General features: G+C 50.6%; 1 long non-coding RNA gene across 1 annotated transcript; it reads left to right on the top strand.

Annotated features, from left to right (window-relative positions):
• The first annotated feature begins 1,235 nt into the window (after nt 1-1,235).
• Nucleotides 1,236-9,714, top strand: LOC131419633 (uncharacterized). Its single transcript, XR_009223315.1, has 3 exons — nt 1,236-2,387; nt 2,511-2,656; nt 8,292-9,714. It is a non-coding gene; the product is annotated as an uncharacterized LOC131419633 (long non-coding RNA).
• Nucleotides 9,715-10,978: the final 1,264 nt, after the last annotated feature.

Genomic DNA, 10,978 nt, shown 5'->3' with positions numbered 1-10,978 from the left:
TGATGAACCCTGAAGCCTCATGTCAAAGCACCAGCACCATAAACTGGTGGCGCCTCAACCAGCTGGATCCCTAAGTGAAGGGCCCCCGCTCACCTGGGCCAATCCTTTGATGGACACGTAATGTGAGTAGGAAATACATCTCTGTTGCTTCAAGCTGCTGGGACGCGGGGTTGTTACCAGCACACCCTGGGCTATCCTGGCATCTCCTAGGAGCCAGGCTCTTTTCTCACAGAATAGCTGGAAGCACCCTGTTTCTGTGCAAGAGTCACAGCGCTCCATTGTTGAAAACCTTCTTGGCTTCTCATCTCATTCAGAGTGAAAGCCCAGTTCCTTCCACCATCACCTGGAGAGCCCTCCATTGTCCGGCCCCCTGCTCTGACCTCCTCTCCTACCACTCTCCTCCCAGCTTACTCCAATCCAGGCCTGCTGGCCTCCTAGTCCTTCAACATGCCGAGCACACTCCTACCTCAGGGCCTTTGCACTTGCTAGTCCTTCTGCCTGGAATGCCATTCCCCTGCACATCCTTGTGGTTTGCCCTCTCACCTCCTTGGCTCAAACGTCACATTTTTCTGCGAGGTGTTCCTTGGCGCCTGACTCGAAGTGTGTATCCCCTGACTACACACTTCCCTTCTGCCTTCTCTGCTTTATTATTTTTCCTTATTACCTGTCCCTGATTTAATACGTACCTTATTTCTTTGTTTACTCTCTGTCTCCCCACTGGAATAGAGTCTCCTCGAGGGTAGAGATTTTTGTCTGCTTTGAATCCTCACCCTCCCACCCCCCACCACCTGGGCCCCCGCGCAGAGGAGGTTCTCTCTCAGGAAATTCGTTTGAATGAATGAATACATGAGCTCCTCAAATCTTCCCAACAACCTGTGAGGAGGGGACTGTTAGCTTTATCCTTGGAGGAGGAAGCAGACTAAGCATGTGGCCCAAAGTCACTCAGCTGTAAGTGACCCCAAGGCTGATGTTCTAAAGCTGCCTGTCTGTCTCACAGGCAGGGTGATGGCAATACTGTGGGAGGCTTTTCATCTTTATCTGAAGCGTCTGGCACGCTAGTCTCACTTCAGGCAGGTTCTACTGCCCAGTCCCCCTTCCCAGCCTGGCATAGACTGACGGGGGGGCGGGGGCAGAGGGCTCACCCTCCTGGACCAGGCATCAGCCCCATCTGCTGGACGCACGAATCCACCTGCATCTCCCGGGACAGGCCGATGGCGGGGAGGGAAGCCACCAGGCTCACTGCTTGGGACTCAGCCTTGAGGCCCTCAGAGTTGGAGTACGTGCCTGCAGTGCATGATCTGAGAGACTCGGTCACTCCCTCACTTACAGCGCGGTTAAGAGCTCCAGGGCTGGGCTCCAACACACCTGGATTCAGTTCCCGGCTGGGCCACTTCCCGTCTGGGCAACCCTGAGCAGCCCCCTGCGCCTCAGATGCCTCATCTGTAAAATGGGTGTAATCACAGTGCCTACCTCATAGGGGTGTGGTGAGGATCAAGCCAGTAACGCCCAACACCACTTCCTCAGAGAGGCCCTCTTGATACCGGCTCAAGACAAGGTTGACACGAGGGAAGTATATTGTAACTTTGGATGACCTCTGACTAACTCTGGACTTTACAGCCCCTCACAGCTGCTATAAGCAGATAACTGTTCTCTTGAGTTCTTTAGAAATGTGATGCCCCCCTCGCAGAGAGTCTATGCTGACAGCCATCATTAAGGCAACTGAAAGATCAGGGTGTAGGGCGTTGCTCCAGTCTCTGATGCATATCCAGTAAAACAAAAGACTGCCAGCAACTAAGACCAGATGCCGCCCCCACTCAGAGGCCAGCCCCCTATAGAACTGGCCTATAGTCTTTGCTCTGTAAGATGGTTTTTTTCCGACGTTAGTCGGCCATCTTCCCTCTTGCTAGCAAACTGTAAGAAAAAGTCCTTTCTTTCCTACCACCTTGCCTCTTGCCTCTTGCCATGTTTCGCAGCCAGCAGAAGATTCCCCGCCTTGGGCGGTAACACTCCCAGGTTACACCCGGCAGAAAGAGCTCCCCCATCTCCCTCCAGGCCCTTCGTCATCCTTTTACTTTGTCTTACTCTTTTCTTTATAGCACTGTCAAAGGACAAAACTAAAACAATTCAGTAAGGAGTCGGCGTCCTCTGGTAGACGGAAAACAATCCGCGGACTAGAGGAGTCGAGACCGCCCGGGCTGTGGAGCCCAGTTCCCGCGGGATTTGGGGCGAGAGCGCGTTCACAGAGTGGAGGAGGCAGGGCGATGGGCTGGGGGGCGGGGCTCTCCTCTGGGGGCGCCGGGTCCTGGGTTCTAGGGTCAGGGTTGCAGGCTGGAGCTGCGTTAGAGGACCATGACCGGAGTGTTAGGACTTCTTGTCAGCAGTTTCCCGTAGGTGTAGGACTGTGACGTGGCCGCTGGGTCGGCCTCCGTTTTGTGGGTGCCCATATATGACTTTATCAGCACGAGTCACCAGCCGACATTTTAATATTCCTTGTCTACCATCTTTCCCAGGAAAGGTCAGCTCTGTCGTGGTGGCGATGTGCTCACTGCTGTGTCCCAAGAGCCCCTAGCACCGCTGGGCACGTCGCAGGGCTGAATAAAAGTACCTGTGAGTTGCACCGCACCTTGCACGACGACTGACGCGTACTCCATATTCAGTAAGTACTACTGTTGTCGTGATCATGCATTCCTTTATTCACCTGCTCATGTCTTAGTGGATTCACTCACTCACATATATTTCTTTTTTATTGTGGTCAAATATACATAACACAAAACTGACCATTTTAACCATTTTTAAGTGTTCCAATGCATTAAGTACGTTCACATTGTTGTACAGCCATCACCACCAGCCACCCACAGAACTTTCCATCTTCCCAAACTGAAACTCTGTCCCCATTAAACACTAACTCCCCATTCCCCCTCCCCCACGCCCTGGAAACCACCATTCCACTTTCTGTCTCCGGGACTCTGACTGCTCTCGGGACTTCATATAAGAGAAATCACAGTATCAATCCTTTCATCACATGTATTTCTTGAGCCCCCACTACACACATAGGGTGGGTGTAGTTCTTGTAGGCTGCAGTGAGAATGAAGGAGATCAGTGCAGGTAAAGCACCCAGCACAGGGCCAGCCACAGAGGAAGAGCCCAGATGGAACTGGCCCAGGGCCTGCCTGCTCCTCCCTGAGCTGCGAGGTGAGGCGGTGTCCCCACCCCTCCAGGAGGGAATTCTCAGACTCCTGTATTTCCTTCTGTGGCTGCTGTACTCTGCACAGACTCCAGATGGCAGCCTCGTGCCACAAAGAGGCCTTTGGCTGCCGCCTTAAAGGGGGCAGAGAGAGATGCTGGGGGAGGAGGGACCCGGTCTGCGGCTCCGTGGGCAGCAGGAAGTGATTAAGAAGAAGGTTTTAGTGGAGGGGGGAGGGCAGGGGGGATGGAGGGGCCTAAGTCAGGGTTGGAATCCTCTGCAGACAGCAAGCCCCCAACAAGGAGGAGGAGGAGAGGAAGGGGCAGCATGTTGCAGGGGAAAGAGCACCGGGTTGGTGCTGGACACGCATGGGCTCAAGCCCAGCTCAACCACTCCTCTGCTGTGTGGCGTCAGGTGGGTCTCTTCACCTCTCTGAGCCTCTGCTTCAGCGTCTGTAAAATGGGTCTTCTGATAGACCCTCTGCAGGGTTGTCAGGAAGAATAAGTGGAAAGTTGTGCTAAAAGGTTCTGGCACACAGCAAGTGCCCCATGTTTGTTGGTGTTTGGTCCTGTCTATGACCACTGCAGAGCCAGGAGGTGAGGGGAATCTCTCTTCCTCCCCATGCCACTCAATAAAGGTCACTCTAGTTCCTACTTACCAAGTTCTCGCTTCCTGGCAGACCCTAAGCCAGCTGCTTGGCACACCTCAAGAGGTCAGTGCGTTCTCGACGCCCCCTTTACAGCCCCAGGCTCCAGCATCTCAACCCCGGCTGCTTCCGTGAGCTCTTCTGTCTTCCCAGCGGGAGCCACCGCACAAGGGCTGTCATATTCCCATTTTATAGATTCCTCCCCGACCTCAGAAACTTGTTTTTGTTGCCCACAAGAAGTCTGATTTAAAAAGCCAGATACAAAAGTTGACATATTGTATGATCCTATTTATAGGAAATGTCCAGAAAAGGAAAAATCAACAGAGACAAAGTAAGTTAGTGATTGCCAGGGGATGGAGGAGGGGAGGATGGGGAGAAACTGCTTAACTGGATGTTGTTTTGGGGTGGTGAAATGTTTTGGAACTAGCTAGAGGTGGTGGTTGCACAACATTGTGAATGTACTCAACACCACTGAACTGTTCACTTTAAAGTGGTTAATTTTATGTTGTGTGAATTTCACCTCGATTGAAAAACAAGTCTGATTTAAGAATATGTTACTGTTGTTGTGACCATTAAAAATAAGAGCTGGGGGCAGGCCCAGGGGCCTTCCAAACCTTGAAATCCGAGACTGGAGCTTTTCTCCCTCTAAAGATAGAGGAAGGCCCAGCATTCATCCATCCATCTATGTGTCCACTAGCCTTTCAGTCATTCATCTGTCCATCCAGTCACCTACTTGTCACCGTCTGGGCACCTCGAGAAACTCAAAGGTGGGTTTGGAAGCAATTAACTGTTTTTCCAAGTTGTTTCTTTTCCTTTTGTGTGTTAAGGAGATGTAACCACCAGCCACCCTGAAACTGACCAAGCCTCACCACAAGAGCTATGCCCATGACCTTTGCCTTATTTTTAATGCAAAGATCTCTCCCCGGGGAGCTTAGGCCTCATTATGTGGAAGCATGTTCTCCAACTGAGCCTGTGAAAGCAAATACCCACCTCTCCCTTTTGAATATTCATTCCCCAACCAAAATAAAAGTTCCTGCTTCCCTTCGTTTGGGGCTGCCATGACTTTGGAAGTGATTCCTCATGGCCTCCTATTTGCTGCAAATACACTTTACTTTGTGAGACAACTTCCACTGGTGTAGAGTTTTATTTAACTCACCAGGAGGTGAGCCCACTTGTTTCGCTAACATACTCATTCTCTGTTTATCCATTAATCTATCTATCCTCTCATTATTCATCCACCAATATATTGTTCTCTCTCTCCACTCACCTATTTGTCTATTCATCTATCCATCTGTCCTTTCATTCATCCACTCATTCATTCACTCATTGTACTCATCCATCCATCCATGTGTCTGTCCATCCATCCATTCATCTACCCATTCACCAAAGCATCCACTCTTCTACCTACACATCCATCCAGCCATCCTTCACCCATCCAGCAGGTGAAGCACCTTCTCTATCCCAGGCACCATAATTTCAATAATAAGCAACTCCAACTTGGTCCCTATTCTCAAGGAGTTCCCTCAGTCCAGTGGAAGAGACACACTTTTAATTACAACAGAGTACGATAAATGCTCAATAAGGGAAGTTAGGAGGTTGTGGAAACCCTTAGCAGGGGCAGCTAACTTAGCCTGGAGTTAGAGGAGTGTTGGGGTGATTTGCTCAAGGAAGCAATGGATAAGTGTAGCAGTTTTGGTGGTGGGGAGTGGAGTGGCCGGCAGGAAGGGAGCTTCATGCAGAGGGAACTGCACCATCAAATGCAGAGGTGAGAGAGCACGGTACCAAGAAATGTTCAGCATGGTCGGAGCTTAGTGGTTGAAGTTGGGGAGGGCAGCGGCCAGAAAGGATGGAAGAGGGACAGCCCAGACCGGACGGATGGGGCTTCAGGGTCATGGCAAAGAGTTTGGACTTCCTGTGGAGGATGATGGGGATGTGGGAGGGTTTTAGACAAGCTCAGATCAGATCTGCATTGTAGACATATTACGGAACCAAGTGGGCTCGCCTCCTGGTGAGTTAAATAAGACTCGACACCCGTGGAAGTTGTCTCACATAGTAGAGTGTATTTGCAGCAAATAGGAGGCCATGAGGAATCATTTCCAAAGTCATGGCATCCCCAAACAAAGGGAAGCAGGAACTTTTATTTTGGTGGGGGAATGAATATTCAAAAGGGAGAGGGGGTATTTGCTTATACAGACTGAGTTAGAGAACAAGCTTCCACATAATGAGGCCTAAGCTCCTCCCGCAGAGATCTTAGCATTAAAAGTAAGGCAAAGGTTATGTGGTGAGGCTTGGTCAGTTTCAGGATGCTTGGTGGTTACATCTCCTTAACACACAAAAGGAAAAGAAACAACTTGGAAAAACAGTTAATTGCTTCCAAACCCACCTTTGAGTTTCTAGAGGTACCTAGTGGGTGACAGACATCCCTCTGCTGCGGGCTGGAGGCTGGCCTGGGGGCGCCGGCCTGCAGGACAGAGCCGGGGAGGAGCCATCGTGGTGGTCCAGGCTCCCAGTGATGGAGTCGGGCCACAGGCACTTCTGTGGAAGGGGCAGGGCTGAGATGCCCCACGTGGGGGTGTTCTCACTGGCCTCCTCCTGTCTTCAGCTGCCCTCAGCTCCTTTAAGCCCAGCCCCCGGACCCCTGCTGGGATCTGATGCGATGGGGCCTCAGGCTTCATCAGTTGCCATTAGGTGGTAGTTGTGGGGTTTGGGGTCTGCATCTGGCTGCTCTGTGGGCTCTGGGCTGCTGTGAGGGGCAGGGAGCCGAGGAAGGAGGAGGAGACCCTTCCAGGAGCAGGGGTCCGGGACCTACAGGGGACAGGTCCTTCTCCTGGTGCCCCTCCCCTCCCCACCCCATCCCATGACCCGGCACAGGGACTGTTCTTGCACAGCCTCTTACTCTATTGCACCTAGAAAGCAGCCACACTGAGGCTGGAATGCAAGTTGGCCTGACCCCTGACCCCCTGCCCTTTCAACTCTGATAATCACTCCCTTAATATTCATCATCTTAAAAAAATTGCTACAAAGTATTATCCACACCTACATTTCCACATCTACATATCCTTACTGAGAAATGGCATAAAATGATGGCTAAGCACGTCGGCTATAGAGCCTCAGGATCTGGGTCTGAATCCTGCTCCTCTCCTTACTAGATGAGCTGTGTGACCTTGGGCAAGATATTTAGCTTCTCTGTGCCTTGTGTTTGCATCTGCCAAAAGAGATCATGAAAGTGACTACCATGCGGGATATTGGGATGGATCGATGAGTCAACCGGTATAAACATAAAGTGTTTTAATAACAGCTAACATTTATTGAGTATGGGCAACGTGCCAGGTACTGTTCTTATGCTTTACACGTATTTACTAATTTAATTCTCACAACAGCCCTGTAAGACAGGCCTCACCATTATCCCTATTTTACAGATGAGGAAAATGAGGTCCAGAGAGGTGAGTTAAGTTGCCCTCAGCCACACAGCGAGGGAGGAGCAGAGGCAGGATTCAAACGCGCGCAGGCTGAGCTCTTACGATGCACTCCCAGGGGCGGCAGTGACGTTCAATAAGTGTCGGCTGCAATCATTGCAGTGGCCACCGCCACCGCCACCGCCTCTTCCAGTGTCGTCTGAGCCTCCTGCCCTGCTGCCCGGCCACTGGAAAGTTGGCTCAAGAGGAGGGACAGCCGTGAGCAGGGTCCTTCCTCCCCTTCATTCCCTCTGAGCGGAGAACCTGAGAAGCCGGGCTCCCTGGCACGTGGGCGAGAGGAGCAGGAGGAGTGCGGGAGCCAGCCCTAGACGCAGACTCTTCATGGGCCGAGCCCGGAGCCCCCGCTCCCTGGTTGGCACACATGTTCTCCCCACCTCTCCTACCCGCCTAATAGCGGGGGTATTAGCAATAATCCCATTGGGGTGATGGGCCCTTTCAGGGTCCTGGCTTCTGAGGTCAGCACCCTTCCTCACTGCAATTAGAAGACCCCAGGCCTGTGGGGGCCTCAGGGCAGAACTGCCGGGACAGGAGGCGGCTCCCTCCCCACACCCACTGCTTCCTCTGGCATCCACCCCTGCCTGCCCTGGCCAACTCCATGTTTCATCAGAAAGGGTTTTACAGCCCCCCTGATCCTCACTTTAATTAAACGGAATGTCCTCCTGGAGTTGTTGGGCTGGTTTTTCTTTTCCTCCTTGGAACATTTGCTCAGCCCGAGCTGGAGCCTGGTGCCTGGCTGATTGAAAGTTACAGATGAGCAAGGACATGGCCCTCCTGGGAGGGAACTGGAGAGACACAAGCTGGTGCTGGCTCCTCGCTTTCCCGCGGGGAGGGAGCAGCCATGTCCCGGGCTGGTGGGCAGAGGCCGGGCAGGGGTCTGGAGGTGCCACCTTCCCCATGAGAGCAGGCACCCCCTGCAGAGCCTATGGAAGCCCCAGACGCCGCACATGTCTGAATCCTAAATAACTCGTGCGCTCACTTTCTGCAGAAAAACAACAAAATCGAGGGAAATGAAGAGCCCAGGATGCTCCAGTCCTCCTGCCGGACGGAGATAATCGTGGCTAACACCTGGGTGTGTACAGCCTTCCGGAACTTTCTGGACACGTTGCATAAACAAATGATTTTATTGCCTTTTCCCCCTTGATTATGTAAGTGATAGATGTTCATTGTAGGCAGCTTGGAAAATAGTTTTTAAAAACATAGGAAAGTTTTAACCACCTATCCATAATGTCACACGGGGAGACTGTGTCTAGAGAAGTAGAGTGTGGAAGGTGGGGGCCTGGGGGTGGGCTCTGGAGTCGCCCAGTCTTGGCCTTGGTGAGGGGCTGAATTTCCTGCGCCTCAGTAGTCACATCTGTGGAAGGACAGTCACACAGTAGTGGCCGTGGCAGGGGTTGTTCTGGGGAGGAACGAGACCCTGCCTCGCCTGCTCGATGGATTGAGCCAGTATTGTTGTACACAGTGTTAACCTCCGGGAGATTCCCTTCCAGGTGTGTAATCATACAATACAATGTAACACAATACAATACAAATGATACTATGTATACATAATTTTGTATCCTATTTATTTTTACTCATCACTGAATTTTGGACATTTTTAGAAAAATGACATTTACTTTTCTTTTATAACATCGCTCTTAATGGCTAAGTCATGTTTCATTGTTTCTCCCACCAGCCCTATTGCTGACCTTCTAGGTGAATTCCTTTCTTTAGTTGCTGTTGTTATACATAACACTGAAATGAAAACTTTTCATACAAATTTTGTCCAGCATTTCTGAGTATTTCCTAAGAAGGAGATTCCTAGAAGTGGAATTGCTGAGACAAAAGGAACAAATATTCTTACTGTATATTACTGCTAAATTATGTCAAGAAAATTTTTTAAAAATCAGTGTAGGTATCTGTCCTCCATCTGTGAGTATGTTTATTCCCTGCATCCTTGCTGCTACTGCCATGTATGATTTTTTAAAGTTCACAGATTTAATGGATGAGGAAGATCTCTAGTTGCCTTGGTTACTGGGGGAAAAGATGAGTGTTCTGATGTTTGGTGGTGAGTGTTTGGTAGTTGAAAGAGCGAGTTTCTCATCTCTTTGCACTGCTGGTTCCTAACCTATAAAGTGGGGAAAACAGTAATATCTATTTCACAGGGTCGTTTCGAAGATTAAATGGGTTAATACGTATAAACCTGTTAGAGCCCTTCTTGATAAGTGTCAAATAAACCTCAGCAAATTATTATCTTTGTTGTTATTGTTGCCAAATTCCACATGCATAACTCAGGGCCTGTCTTCTGAAGGAAAGGATGCTGTGTGATTTTGTGTAGGTCTCATGTCCTGTTTGGTCCTTAGTTTCTTCTCTGTCGAGTGGGGCTGAGAATGCCTGCCTTGCCTGCCTCGGAAGGCTGTGGGAAGAACTGAATGAGGCCTTGCCTCTCAGAGAGCTGGACACATGTGAGGGTTCACAGCCTCTCTTCTTGCTTGATGGGTCTCAGATTCCAGAGAGGCCCAGACAGTCCAGGAAGGCTGCCTGGAGGAAGGGCACCAAAGCCAAGACTTGAGACAGAAGTTGGAGCCGGCCAGCTGGACGTGACGAGGAGGTGGCTCCAGGCAGAGCAAACAGCACTTTTGCAAAGGCCAAAGTGGGAGAGCATCAGAAGGTGGGGGGGCTCAGTGCAGCTAAGCATAGGATGGGGGACAGCGACCGGTGAGAGAAGAGGTGGGAGCCTGCCAGAGTGATGTGTGACAGGAGGCTTACCAGAGCCCCAGCTCAAGGAGTCCACCCGTCCCCCTCCACAGAGCTCTCCCTGCTCCTCATCCGTGAGACATCTCTTCTACTGTTGTTGAATTCCTGTTTTGCACCCCTACCCACCCCCGGCCCCGGAAAACATAGAATGTAAACTCCCTGGTGGGGTGGGGACTTCCTAAGCTTTTTCTTTAGGCCTCAGTGTCCTGGGGGATAAGACGAGAATAATGACGGTACTCACCTCTTATGGTTTTAGCTAGGATTCGATGAGATCATGTGTTAGGGCCTCAGAACAATGCCTGCCTGTTGTTACCATTGTCAAATGAATATTATTGTTATTAATGTGAAGGGAGGGTGGAGATTTTGAGAGGGGGCATAGGAAAGATGGAGGGAGGGTGGATGGGAGCCGTCTCGGGGGGGATGACATAAAGTAATCATGGTAACAGCTCATTCCTGGGCACTTGCTGTGTGCTGAATGCTGAGCGTCACAGGCATCACCTTGTCTGTTTCTCACAGCTTCTCTACAAGGTGGTCCAGTTGAAGAAACAGGCTCAGAGAAGGGGAGTCATATTTCCAAGGTCACAGAGCAATGGGTTGCAGAGCTGGGATTTGAACGCATGTGGGTCTGGCACAGGGCTACCCAGAACTCTCAGAAAGAAAGAAGGGGCCTTTGAGCAGATATATGGGTGGGGTGGGGGATCTGAGAGGAGAGATGGTTCTGGCTGGGTAGAAGGTTCTAGAAGGGGGTTGATAGGAAAAAACACTCATTTGTTCATTCATTCTCTTATTTATTTTTTGGTATCAGTTGGGATATATACAGCTACAAGTTACAGGAAACCTAAATAATAGAGAATCAAACAGTGTAATCAGTGCATTATCTTGCATAATAAGAACTCAGGAGGCAGATGTGATTCAACAGCTCAATGATGTCATCAAGCA

Source organism: Diceros bicornis, chromosome 2, assembly GCF_020826845.1.
Source record: "Diceros bicornis minor isolate mBicDic1 chromosome 2, mDicBic1.mat.cur, whole genome shotgun sequence".
Taxonomy (NCBI): domain Eukaryota; kingdom Metazoa; phylum Chordata; class Mammalia; order Perissodactyla; family Rhinocerotidae; genus Diceros; species Diceros bicornis.
The sequence above is the reverse complement of the archived record's forward strand: the minus strand, read 5'-3'. Positions and strand labels throughout refer to the sequence as shown.